The sequence below is a fragment of the Stegodyphus dumicola genome, chromosome X1 (genome assembly GCF_044657685.1).
Source record: "Stegodyphus dumicola isolate Sdum_Otavi_A_Nest chromosome X1, ASM4465768v1".
Taxonomy (NCBI): domain Eukaryota; kingdom Metazoa; phylum Arthropoda; class Arachnida; order Araneae; family Eresidae; genus Stegodyphus; species Stegodyphus dumicola.
Window position 1 is genome coordinate 7,692,511 of NC_140780.1, and position 11,880 is coordinate 7,704,390.

Genomic DNA, 11,880 nt, shown 5'->3' on the forward strand with positions numbered 1-11,880 from the left:
CAACTTTCGTAAATATCGAACGCATTTTAGTACCCCTAGTTGATGAATATAGATAATCAGTACAAAACGTGCCGTGCTACATTTTTTATTTTCGTGTGGTGAATCTGCCAGGTTTGCAGCGATAAAAATTAATAGTGTACATGGTGAACATACTATTACTGTAAGGGCTGCCCAGAAATGGTTTAAAAAATTTAAAGTTGGAAAAAGCAGCATTAGTGATGAACCTCGTTCAGGACGCTTTGAACTGTTAGAAACAAATCAGACGATTCATTCAGAAGTTTATATTGAACGACTTTGTCGTCTAAATTCAGAATGGATCAAAAAACGCCCACGATGGGTGAATATCAAGAAAGTGTTGTTTCATCGTGATAACGCTAGACTGCATACGGCTTGAACAACGCTGCAAAAAATGAGTGAATTTAATTGGGAGCTTTTGCCACATCCTGCTTACTCCCTAGATATTGGTCCAAGTGATTTTCACTCATTTCGTGCCTTACAAAATTTTTTACGGGGAAAAAATTAAATTCTAAACAGGATGTACACAATAAAATTTCAAGTTTTTTTGTATCAAAACAGCAATGGCTGTCTTTCTACAGCAATGGCATAAAAAAGCTGCCTGTAAGATGGCGAGACACTGTAGATAATGGAGGAAAATGTATAATTGATTAAAATGTTAAATTGTGTTTTTTTTTGGCCAAAAAATGCGCACAAATGTATGGACAAACACAATATATTTTTTTGTTAAGCTACTGCATATCTTTCTTGAACAATCCATATAAAAAATTGCTGAGAACAATCCATATAAAAAAAAATTTCTGATATTTTGAAATGAACACGTATTTTTTCAGGGTGTTTCCTTGAACTATAGTCAAAATCTGGCCGAATGTCTAAAGCAAATTTTTAGTAAAACATTATATACTAACTATTATTACATCATAACTATTATACACTAACTTAAATTGTAATAATTTTTAATAATAGAGTAAAGCATTATTATCTGGGTACTACAAGAAACTTAGATACAAATATCATAAAATATGCAAAATATAAAAAGAAATTTCTGTCTTTCAACTGAGTCTCATGAAAAATATCTCATGAGACAGCTAAAGTGTTTAAGATCTGCAATAAAAATGAAGTGCTTTGATAATTTTGTTGCTGTTAACTACTGAATACAATCTAAGTACAATTTGAAAAGTTTCATAACCTAAGATTACAAAAATAATCTAGAGGAGCGATTCTCAACCGGTGGTATGCAAGAGAAAAATAGGTAAGTATTTTTATCTACTAAATTACAAAATCTCGTGAAGAAAAAGAACATTTGATAGACATTTCCTATGATCTGAAGATTTCAAAAATAGCACACATTTTAACTTTTGGCTGAACCGAAAAAAATAATTTATAAGCATTTCAAATAAAGCTATTAAATTTTTATTGCCTTTTTGCACAGCCTATTTATGTGAACGAGGATTTTCTTCCATGTTATATTTGAAAAATAAATACGGAACAAAATCAAAAGCGGATCCTAATTTATGGTTAAAACTAAGTGAAATAACAAAAATAAAGAAATTGAACTCTCTTTTTTTTAAACAGGCCCAAATTTCACAGTGAATTTTAGAATTAAATTATTATAACTTGAATTTTGAGAGTAAAAATGGTAATCACTTTTTAATCTAATATTTTTTATTCAAATTTAATATAAATAGCCAATAGGTTGTACAAATGGCAAATTATTTTTTTTAATATTTCTATTCAGAAATTGAAAAATAATCATTGCAAAATGTACTAGTGGTACTAAAGTTTTTAGTTTTTGTTTAGATGGTACATGTTAGTCAACAGGTTGAGAACCGCTAATCTAAATTATGATTTCAAGGACAAAAATATGAAATACAGCAGTGCAAAGCAATATCTGAACTACTCACTTTATGAGTTAAAACTTTCAAATGAGATATAACACAGCACGATATTTTGATTCCAGGCATGACGACAGCAAGTACGTGGAGTAACTGCTACAAACTGTTATCAGTATCTTTACATGGAGTTACTGCCTCAACTATGGGAGAAAACTTTTCACAAAAAATTTAAGTTTTCCAAAATAAAATCTTCCACACTATAGTTAACTATTCTTGATACATGAGAAATTCCCAGATACACACGAAACAAATAGTCCAAACTCCGAATATATTCTAATGTATTTCTGAATCCCTACAGGGCCCAACTTCTTCAAAATGAAGAAATACTCGACAATGACACGAATTATCGAGTATGATTCTACAATCGAAAATACCGTCAAAAGAGTGACAACTACTCACCATAATGCCCACAAGTCATTTTGTATATATCTGTATATTTTTCATTCTACTCTAGAATCAGTTTATTCTAAACCGTATTGATTCAGCATTTATCATACTATCATGTCAGTGAGATCTTGATGCGGACTTAACAGCGCAGCAGGAAGAGGAGCACTTCTCTAGTAGGTCACGAGTTCTGTACTTGATCTCGAGAACTTTGTGTTTCTACTATTATTCTGGACGTATTTTTGTATTTTATCTAATGACATAATTTTCATTTATTTGTATTCTGCGTCTATGTTTTATTATATATATATATGTGATGTACCAGCTTTTGTCCGGAGTGCCGGAGCCCTGCGGAAAACCGTCAACAGAGAGGAACAAAAGTAAATAAATAAATATATTAAAATAATTATAATAATTAAAAATTATCAGATTAATTTATGATTACTTAATTAAAATTTATCAATTATTATTTAATTAAATAAAAATTATTTAATTAAATACTAAGGTAATTAAATAATTAAAATAAAAAGTAAAGAGATAAAACTAAATTTAAATAAGCGATTTTTAATAGAATATTATTGTAAAAAAGAAAATTTTCGAGATCAAATTTCTACTAAAATTGTTATTCTGTTACATAAAAGAAGTGCCGGAGCCTTTATATTTAGAGTTCCCGTGCGCTCCGCCTACAATTATGATTTATCTTAGAAATTTCTATGCAGAAAAACTTCCGTCGATATTGTAATGTCAAATATGCTCCTTCTAGTCAATACGATATTACAACTAATAGTCAAATCTGAATAGACAGCATCAATAGGAGGACGCAATGAAAGCAGGAAGCTTGCGAACAGGAAGATAATAAAGAGCTCATTGTTTGTTATCATGAATTTTTCATGATATGATTTCACGTCATTTTTCGTAAATAAAAACTTCAAAAATGACACTTTCTACTATGAGTTTCAAAATATAAATTTACTTAACTTTTGATACTCTTCTTTAATTTAAAACTGTGGAGCTACTTTTGGGTCATCCTGTATATATATATTTACATACTAACCTTCGTTATATGTTTATATACGTTTAATATTATTTTTATTCTTTATTTTTTTATCATTCTTGGATTAAACCATCGATTTATATATTGGTTATTTTACATTACGTCTTTTATTATTTCGCTTTCAAATTTCTTTTTAAAAGGTGTTCTTTGTTTTTATCATTTTGCCTTATATGGTACTTTTCCGTTTCGCCGGCGCAATTGGCGACAACACACAGTATACACATAAAAAAAATGTTAACAAATTTTAGTTCTAAGAAATTTTTATTTTGAAGGCATGAACATTTTAATATCGTTTAAAATTTTGTAAAAAGACATTAATTTAAGAATATGCTATGCTTCCAATGTATTAAATCCCGATTCGCCATTTCAAATCACGTGACCCGAAGTGATCTCATCTCACGTAAACTATGCTACAAAAATCTAATTCTCTCCGGAATTATCTACATTAATTTCAAGTTAAATCTTAATTTGGATTACAAGTTTAAATGCAAGAATTATTTTAATTCCTAAGAATAGCTTACTCAGAAATCAAACCTCAGTGCTTTACTTCGCTAGTGCATTCTTATTAGAATGGATGAATCTTGACTTTGCCTTTTCCATATTTTCGGGTGAACGGTGTCATTGCATCCTAATTGACTTAATTACTGCGAATGGCCCTAGGGCATAAAATTGAACTATCTGATAAAAATTCTATGTAATTGTATGACAGTAATCAAAGAAACAATCAATCTAATAAGAAATGGCTGCGACTTGTTTTGAAAATGATACGTAAAATGTTATCAGCGACGAAATTCCGTTTGGCATTCGGTTGTACCATTTTTGGCCATTTTATCGCTTGCGCCAACAAAATATAAAAGTTTCCATTATATTTATACCTATAAACTTCATTATCTTCTTATTTTACAAATCTCAAATTTTTCTTACGTTATTATCATTTATAATCTTCATAATTTCTTTCATAAACATTCTTACTTTTTTCAAATTTCGATTTAACTCCTTACACATGCAATACGTATAATAAATCCGTATGTATACCTAATTTCCTGAAATTTCAACAACTATAATAAATCCAATAGTATAATAAAAACACTTATCTATCTTATCACACTAATCTAGTTATCTGAACACTATCTAAAATCCTGTAATTTAATGTTAAAGTTATAAATTCAGTAAAAAGGCTAACGAGGTTAAAATACTAGTCTAAAATATAGGCTAAACCCAATCTTTAACAGTTTAAAGTTCAATCCTAATCTCATCTTAAATATGAATGTCTTCGTTCAAGGGCTTACGTATGATCTCATTTTTCTTCTTACATCTGCTTCAATTTCATGTTTTAATTGATCCTTTTTTTATCTTCCTTCTCCGTTGAATATCCTCAGTCATTTTTGATGTTTTCAATTTCTCCAGCATCCTTAATTACTGTATCTAACTGGTCTTCTTTTATTTTAGACAAGTCCATTTTCATTTGATTTGGGTTATTTCTAGTCTCCCAATTAGTACATTGGTTTAATCCAGTATTCAATACCTCGACTACACATTTCGAAGTTCTTTTCTCCCATAAGATTTCTGCCACTTTATCTAATTCTTTAATTATCGCAGAAATGTCGTCCTTTGAAGCCTCACTAAATAGAATTCTCTAAGTCTCTCTTCGTTCTTCTAACATATTTGCGTACAAAGCTGGGACAAGTTAAAAATATAAAAACTCATAATAACTTGACAATAGATTACAAAATTTTTTTTTAAAAAACAGTACAACTCCAGTCCAACGTTTTTACAATAATTAGTTCATTTTTGTTCCAAGAACCACATGATTAATAATTTCGAAAAAAATTCTCTGCAGGCATGTATAAAATACACAATAGTGAGTCCAAAGGGGCTTTGTCTCTGAAGGACTATTGTTTTCATTTTGCTATTTTGCGTTGGTTTACTATAAATGTCCGTTTCACTTTTCAAACTGTTGCCCCTAAATGTTGAGATTCCTGCATTATATTTGAAGAAATTAAATAATGAAAAATCTGCATAAATGTGTGTATATTTCTCGCATTGTGATAAAACAACAGTACATAGAGCCATCGAATTTTGAATGACGTAATCCTCCTACGAATTTTGGCATGTGGAAGCCCAAATTTGGAATTTGTTTAACGAATTTTTGATTAACAAACTCAAGGATTTCAAAGCGAGCCATGGCAACATTTTACAGAAAAAACATTTTTATCTCCAGCGCGCGAGACTCTGTATCGTAAATTCTGAAGGATATGCTCAATTTAAGACTATTTTCCGATATTGCTCTTGAACTGAATTTTATGGTTCAAGTGCGAAGAACATGACATTTAATAAATAAAGGTAACAGACAAAATGTTAAAAAACGCCCCTTTGGACGTAATTTAAAATCTGAAACCTTTCAGTTCTTTTTTGTTTTTGTTTTTATTTTTTTAACTTATTCTAGTTAAATCAAAGGCAGTTCATTAAAGAATGTAAAGAATGCTCTTTACATTCTTTAAATCCGGCTTTCTTTTCAGCAACGACTGGGACCATATGACCCGTTCATGTGTGTGTGTGTGTGTGTGTGTGTGTGTGTGTGTGTGTGTGTGATTATGGCAAAGCCTCGAGGGCTATCTGCCTAAGGGAAGGGATGCCTTCGTGGAGGACTTTCTAAGGGAAACTGTATACACGTTACACATGGGGAAAACTACGAAAACGCCCATGCAGCCAACGCGTTCGCGGGATTCGAACCTCGGACCGAACTACCAGTGTTTAGCGACTTTACCGCTCGGCCGCTGGCGGGCATGACACGTTCATAGTATTGCAACAAGTATGGTTTGGTTTGGTTTGGTTTGGTTTGGTTTGGTTTGGTTACCTCGGGGAAGATATTTCAGACGGAATACTATCATCGTTTGTTTAAGATGCGGCAGGGGTAGCGTCCGGTAACAGTGTCGCTGTTGCCCAGTGGGAGCAGCGGGGGCTGCGTCCGCGTGGATTCTCGTCGGAGTATGGATTCAGATTCCTGAAAGGCTAAAGTGCTAGTGCGGGAGTCCATCTCTGGTGTTCCGCTTCTAAACCTAATCGACTCAACAAATCGAGAATTAAACTAAACAAACTGAAAGAAAATGTCATGCAAAACGGTAGCCAACTCTGCTGAAGATCGATTATGTATAAAATAATCAGCTAATAAATTTCAAATTCCATTAAAGTGATTATTAAGTGTCTAAATTTCTCTTTGAAAATGTAGCAAGAAACATTGTACACTGCAATCCATTTACATTTTATGCTTGTGGATTTTAAGTTTCTCGTTTAAAAAACATTTTAAGTTAAAATGACGGTTTAAAATCTTAAAATTTTGAAGTTATTAATAACTTCATTAATTAATTGAAACAAAAACAAAATCAACAACATTAAAACAAAATCATTAATTTGTTCATTAGCATGAAATTTCCAAAGGTTATTTTTCACCTTACGGATGTTTAAACGAGGAAAATATTTTAGAAGGAAAATTATGCATTCCTTTGATGTCTTGATTCGTTAAGAATGGCTACGATGTTTCAACAGGTCTTAAAGTGATTCAACAACACTTTGCAAATGTATTTCTAGCTTATTTAACCATTAAATTTGGCTACGTTATGAAAACGAATATAGGGCGAAAACGCACTCTTTCCTTGTTTTCAACCATTCGCCCCTTTCATCAAATGTATATGTAAGTGAAACACAGGCAGCTTGTTTGTTCAGCTTCCTGAGAGCTTGCGAAACGTATGAACTGTAAACTAAATGACAAAGAAACATAATCATTTCATATCAAGCTCTGCAAGTGTTTAACCGGAAAACCTGATGCTTGATCTTGTAGAGTTCCTCACTTTGGAATTCTAAGTTAATGTTGGAAGTGAAGAATCTAAGAACTGATAAGCGAATAATCGCTTGAGTTCGGTGACAAGAAACAACAAGATAGAAGGGTAACTAACCCTTTATTATTCCAGTAAGATTTAAAAAAACTCCGCCTGGGAGTATACAAGCAAAGCCGACACTTGGGCTTGAACTTAAGAGACTAAGAATTAAACTAAAACTAAGATTAACTAAAGAAGTATAGCCGAAACTATCAAGGTTCAAATCGAGTTGGCCCCTTAACATATTTGACTACGAAGCTTAGCAAAGGCCTGAGTACGGCCGAGCGTAATAACAGCTTTGAGAGAGAGAGAGTGGCTAAAAAGGCAGACGCGCGTAAATCAGAAACTCTGATTCTCTCTGACTCAGTAAGTAACTTCGTGGTTTAAATACCTCTCCTCCTCATTAAATATTCAGCAAGATTCCAAAACTACGTTTTGGCCGGAATTAGTAAGTTTAAGTTAAGAATTTGACAGGAAAGGAACTTTAACTTAAAATTTAACTGTTAATAAAAATTAACATAATTCTTACAATCTAAAGCCGACAAATTTAAATTTGAACAATAACGAAGCACATCCGTACTATTAAAATCTGTCTGTTTGTGACATCATCTTCGAAACGGCGGGAATTTGAGTTTCGAGAAAAGTATTCCCGAATTCCAAACATTCGTTGGAAGCCATTTCGATCATTCTCATCTTTGTAGGACTTGAATCAGCCGATAAATTAATTAAAAACTCTTAAAGCGTTCATTTTCGCACTCATTTTTCCGAGTGGCAACAGTCTCGCGCGCTGAAGATAAAATTCTGCTTTATTTCGTTAAGTGTTGCCACTGCTCGCGTTCAAATTGTAGAGTTTGTTAAAGAAAATTTGTATATTGTACAAAATATGAAATAAAAAATAGAATTTCCAAACATTAAATATATTATTATAGAAGGTCATATTCTAACGTCGAAGAAAGCATGTGACGTCACTGTATGTGAATCATGGACCTTATAAGAAATAGACATTTATCCCTCGTCTGAGGCGTTGCCGGCTGTCACCTTGATCACATCCGGAGGAGTAGGGACGACTTGCAGAAATTTAACAGTGGTTGCCTATTGCAGCGTGTATAATTGTCAAGAAAAAGCTGGTTGTAGCGCCTCATTTCACAAATTAGAATTTCTCCATATTTTTATTTTTGAAATTGAGATTGATTTTTAAAAATTTAGCATATTTATCAAGAATAATTAACGTTCCAAATAATTATAAAGCTATTGCATGCTTTCAGGGCTGGATATTTTTTTAGCTTTTCCTATGCTGTAAGAAAATTTGTAACTACTTCTTTTAGAAAATACTATTTTAAATGTGAACTAACAGAAAATTTCAAACAAACAATTTTCCCTTGCAATTTTTATGTTTTTTATTGGTGTAAATAAGTAAAAAATACTAAAATATTTAAAAACGAATTTTTGGTAGTTTTGTTTAAAATTCTAAATTTCAATTATATTTCATAATATATCATAGTGATAAGCACGTTTGACATCTTAATTTTTATACATTTAATTCTAATATTAAAATTGTATTTAGCCGTAATAATTAATTTTGCTTGTATTTTGTAGTGATTATTTTTTTTAATTTATTTTTAGTTCTGCAAAAGATTTTTTTATTTACTGTTAATTTAATTTATTAACCCAAAGCGGCGGTAGCCTAGAAAGGCTGTTAGTTTCGAAGCGGCATTTTGCGCTGTTTTACTATAAGTGTTCGTGTTTGTTCGTGTTTACTATAAGTGTTCGCAAATTGTTGTTACCAAATATTATCGCCCTGTATTATACGTAAAGAAATTAAATAATGTAGAATCTGCATGAATTCATGTATGTTTCTTGCACTGTGACAAAAACGACGGTATCTAGAGCCATCAAATTTTGAATAATGTAATCCTCCACCCGAACATGAGCATCTGGGCGGCCGAATTTCGAATTTGTTTTAATCTATATCATATTTTGTAAAACTTTAACGAATTTTTGATTAACAAACTCAACGAGTTCAGAGCGATCACTGTACGGAAAATAACAGTTTTATCTCCAGTGCGGAAATTCTGAAGGTATGCTATTTTCAAATGTATGTGGTTTATGGGCGAAGAACATGATATTCAATAAATATAGGTAACACACAAAACTTTAAAAAAAGAGTGCTTCTAGATTTTATTTTTTTTCCTTCATTACGCTCAGAAAATTTTATGCTCCGAATTTTATGAATTATTAAAATAACTAATCCACTTTAATGTTAATAATTTAATGATCATATAATCAAATAAATATGATCGTTTTGTAATGTTATTATAGTTTTTAAAATCACTGCCTGAAAATGTTCATTAAATTTAAAAAAAAATTTTATCAGATCTTGTTTAATTTTACCTTATTTATTTCAAAGCATCACGTACTATCAATGTTATTTAATTTTATATAATTTTTACGCAAAATTACATTCATACATTTTTTGCTTTGAATTTTTACCGTTTTACCAAAGTAAAGATGTTTGTACAAGAATTACGCATGAAAAAAATGCGCGAAATGCAGTAAAAAATGCTTTGATGAGATATATTAAATCCTATTTGGAAAAAACTGTGGCCTTTCATAATCTCATCACTATAAAACGTATCACATTTAATAATTAGAAAGAGTTATGTGATGCAAACGCCATAGGTTTCAGTGTTAAAGTAAACCAGATCGTGCTTACTCTTTCTTGCCGACATGTCGGTGATGCGCGCCCCGCCCACTGGGTTAGTCTATCTCTTATAAGGTCCATGATGTCAATGTTTCCTTAATGTCAGCATTTTTAAATAAATAGTTGCTGTTGGCACCTTTTTTGTTTCGAGTCAGGATAATTGACACGGTACGTTATTGCCACTTTAATTCGATATTGAGAAAATGTTGTTATATCACATTAGATTTAAATCATGATATCATACGCACACGTATTAACCTGATGTGTCAAATGCTTTTTTTTTTTTTTTTTTTTTTTTCTGGTTTGGCAACAAAAAATTATTGACGAATGGGTTGTTGCTTTTGAAAAATAAGCGAATTTCATTCATACTGAAATATTTTTAAACATTTTCTTTTCATGTACATATAGAAATGGGCCGCTAGTGTTGTTATACCCCAATGTGATTTCATTTTAAGTCCTTTTCGTTGTTACATATTAAGCATTTTAACTACTTTGTGTAAGGTTCCCTATTTTCATACTCTAACGTTAAGCATATTTTATAATTAAACGTATTAAAAGCAATTGTCCACCAAAGCTGAAGGAATTAATTTGAAATGAGTACTTTCGCCTTTTCTCTCTTTGTAATGCGAGTCAGTTTCCTTTAGTACGTCTTCCATAACAGTATCTTTTGTCTTTCTATTGTGCTTTGCTATAGTGTAATAAATCCAATACATCCTTCGTAAGCAAAGATGTAAGTAAATAGGGACCGACACACCGGGTGAAGGACCTCCCACCGAGGTTCTCATTATACAGAACCCATAAAGAGTTTGATATATCCAACACCCGTGGGACCTTCGTTCTCGCGGGCGCAACCCCCGCAGTCCCCGTCCGGCTTTTACTAAGCATTGCCAGAACGCTTCGTTGCAAATTTAAAACGCTGTCACCTTGCCTCCGGGCACCACTCCATTGGCAAAACCACATTGTATTAAGGTGCTCTGTCCGCTTTGTCAGTCCCCGCCACGAAAACTGAATGGGGTCAAACCCCCGGGAACTCAGTCGACAATATATACCATGTAGCTCCACCACAGCCGAAGGAACAGACACGACAGTACCAGTACGGTCCCTGCCAAGCCTGAACCAACCTGAGTACAATACTCGGGTTCTAGTCCTGTGAAGATAATTTGTATACCCCCGTGGTTGAGACTGCCTAGGTACAGATCCTAGCCAGTACTTCCCAGGCGTTCGCCTGAGTCAACCCCCGGGGGGAGTAAATAGGGACCGATTGAAACACCCCTTGCCGAACGCGGTCTTGAGGAACGTGATTTTTACGAATACGCGTTATTTTAGTTGTCTCTCTTTAATTTGGCCAACGCAAAAATTTCACTTAGACGCTATTCAACAGCTGTCTTTAATAAATGAAAATTTAAAAAGAAATCACTCCTTAAAGAAGACAAACATTGCTTAGAACTGCAAAACCCGGGCTTTAACCCTTTCGGCTCCACAGGGACATATAGATCCCAACGCATACCAAAATACGTCCACTGGGTCATCTACGTTCTGTTTTACACGGAAATATGCTTAAGCGCGTGTTTCAACTACTGGTGACGTTTTCGAAATGTTTTCGCAAGCAGAGACACCTCTGCGCGGTCAGTATGTTTGTAAACAGCAACGGAGTTGCATATGACCTACTTTTTATCCCGTATTTGTGCATATATTGCAATCGTTGTGTCATTTTTTGGAACGATTTCCTTTGGGTAAGTTGGCCGCCTCTTTGAGCGACATGTTATGATATTTATTTATTTTTGATTTACCACATAATTGGATTCAATAATTGTGCCTGGAATACATGAGTCCCAGAGGCCATGTGCCACACTTTCATTTTGTAAACACAAAGCCTCTATTTATTTTGCCATCGGAACATATATATCCCAGTTAAAAATCCCACTGGGATACATTTGTCCCATCCCTATTTGCACC

At 32.9% G+C, this 11,880-nt stretch overlaps 1 protein-coding gene and 1 long non-coding RNA gene across 2 annotated transcripts in view; one reads left to right on the plus strand and one right to left on the minus strand.

Moving 5' to 3' along the window:
* The window catches only part of LOC146993073 (uncharacterized), a 325,553-nt gene that overhangs the window by 122,623 nt on the left and 191,050 nt on the right, over nucleotides 1-11,880 (plus strand). The gene's annotated exons all lie outside the window — the stretch shown is intronic.
* LOC146993075 (uncharacterized) overlaps nucleotides 1-11,880 on the minus strand; it is a 36,623-nt gene that overhangs the window by 12,867 nt on the left and 11,876 nt on the right. The window lies entirely within an intron of this gene.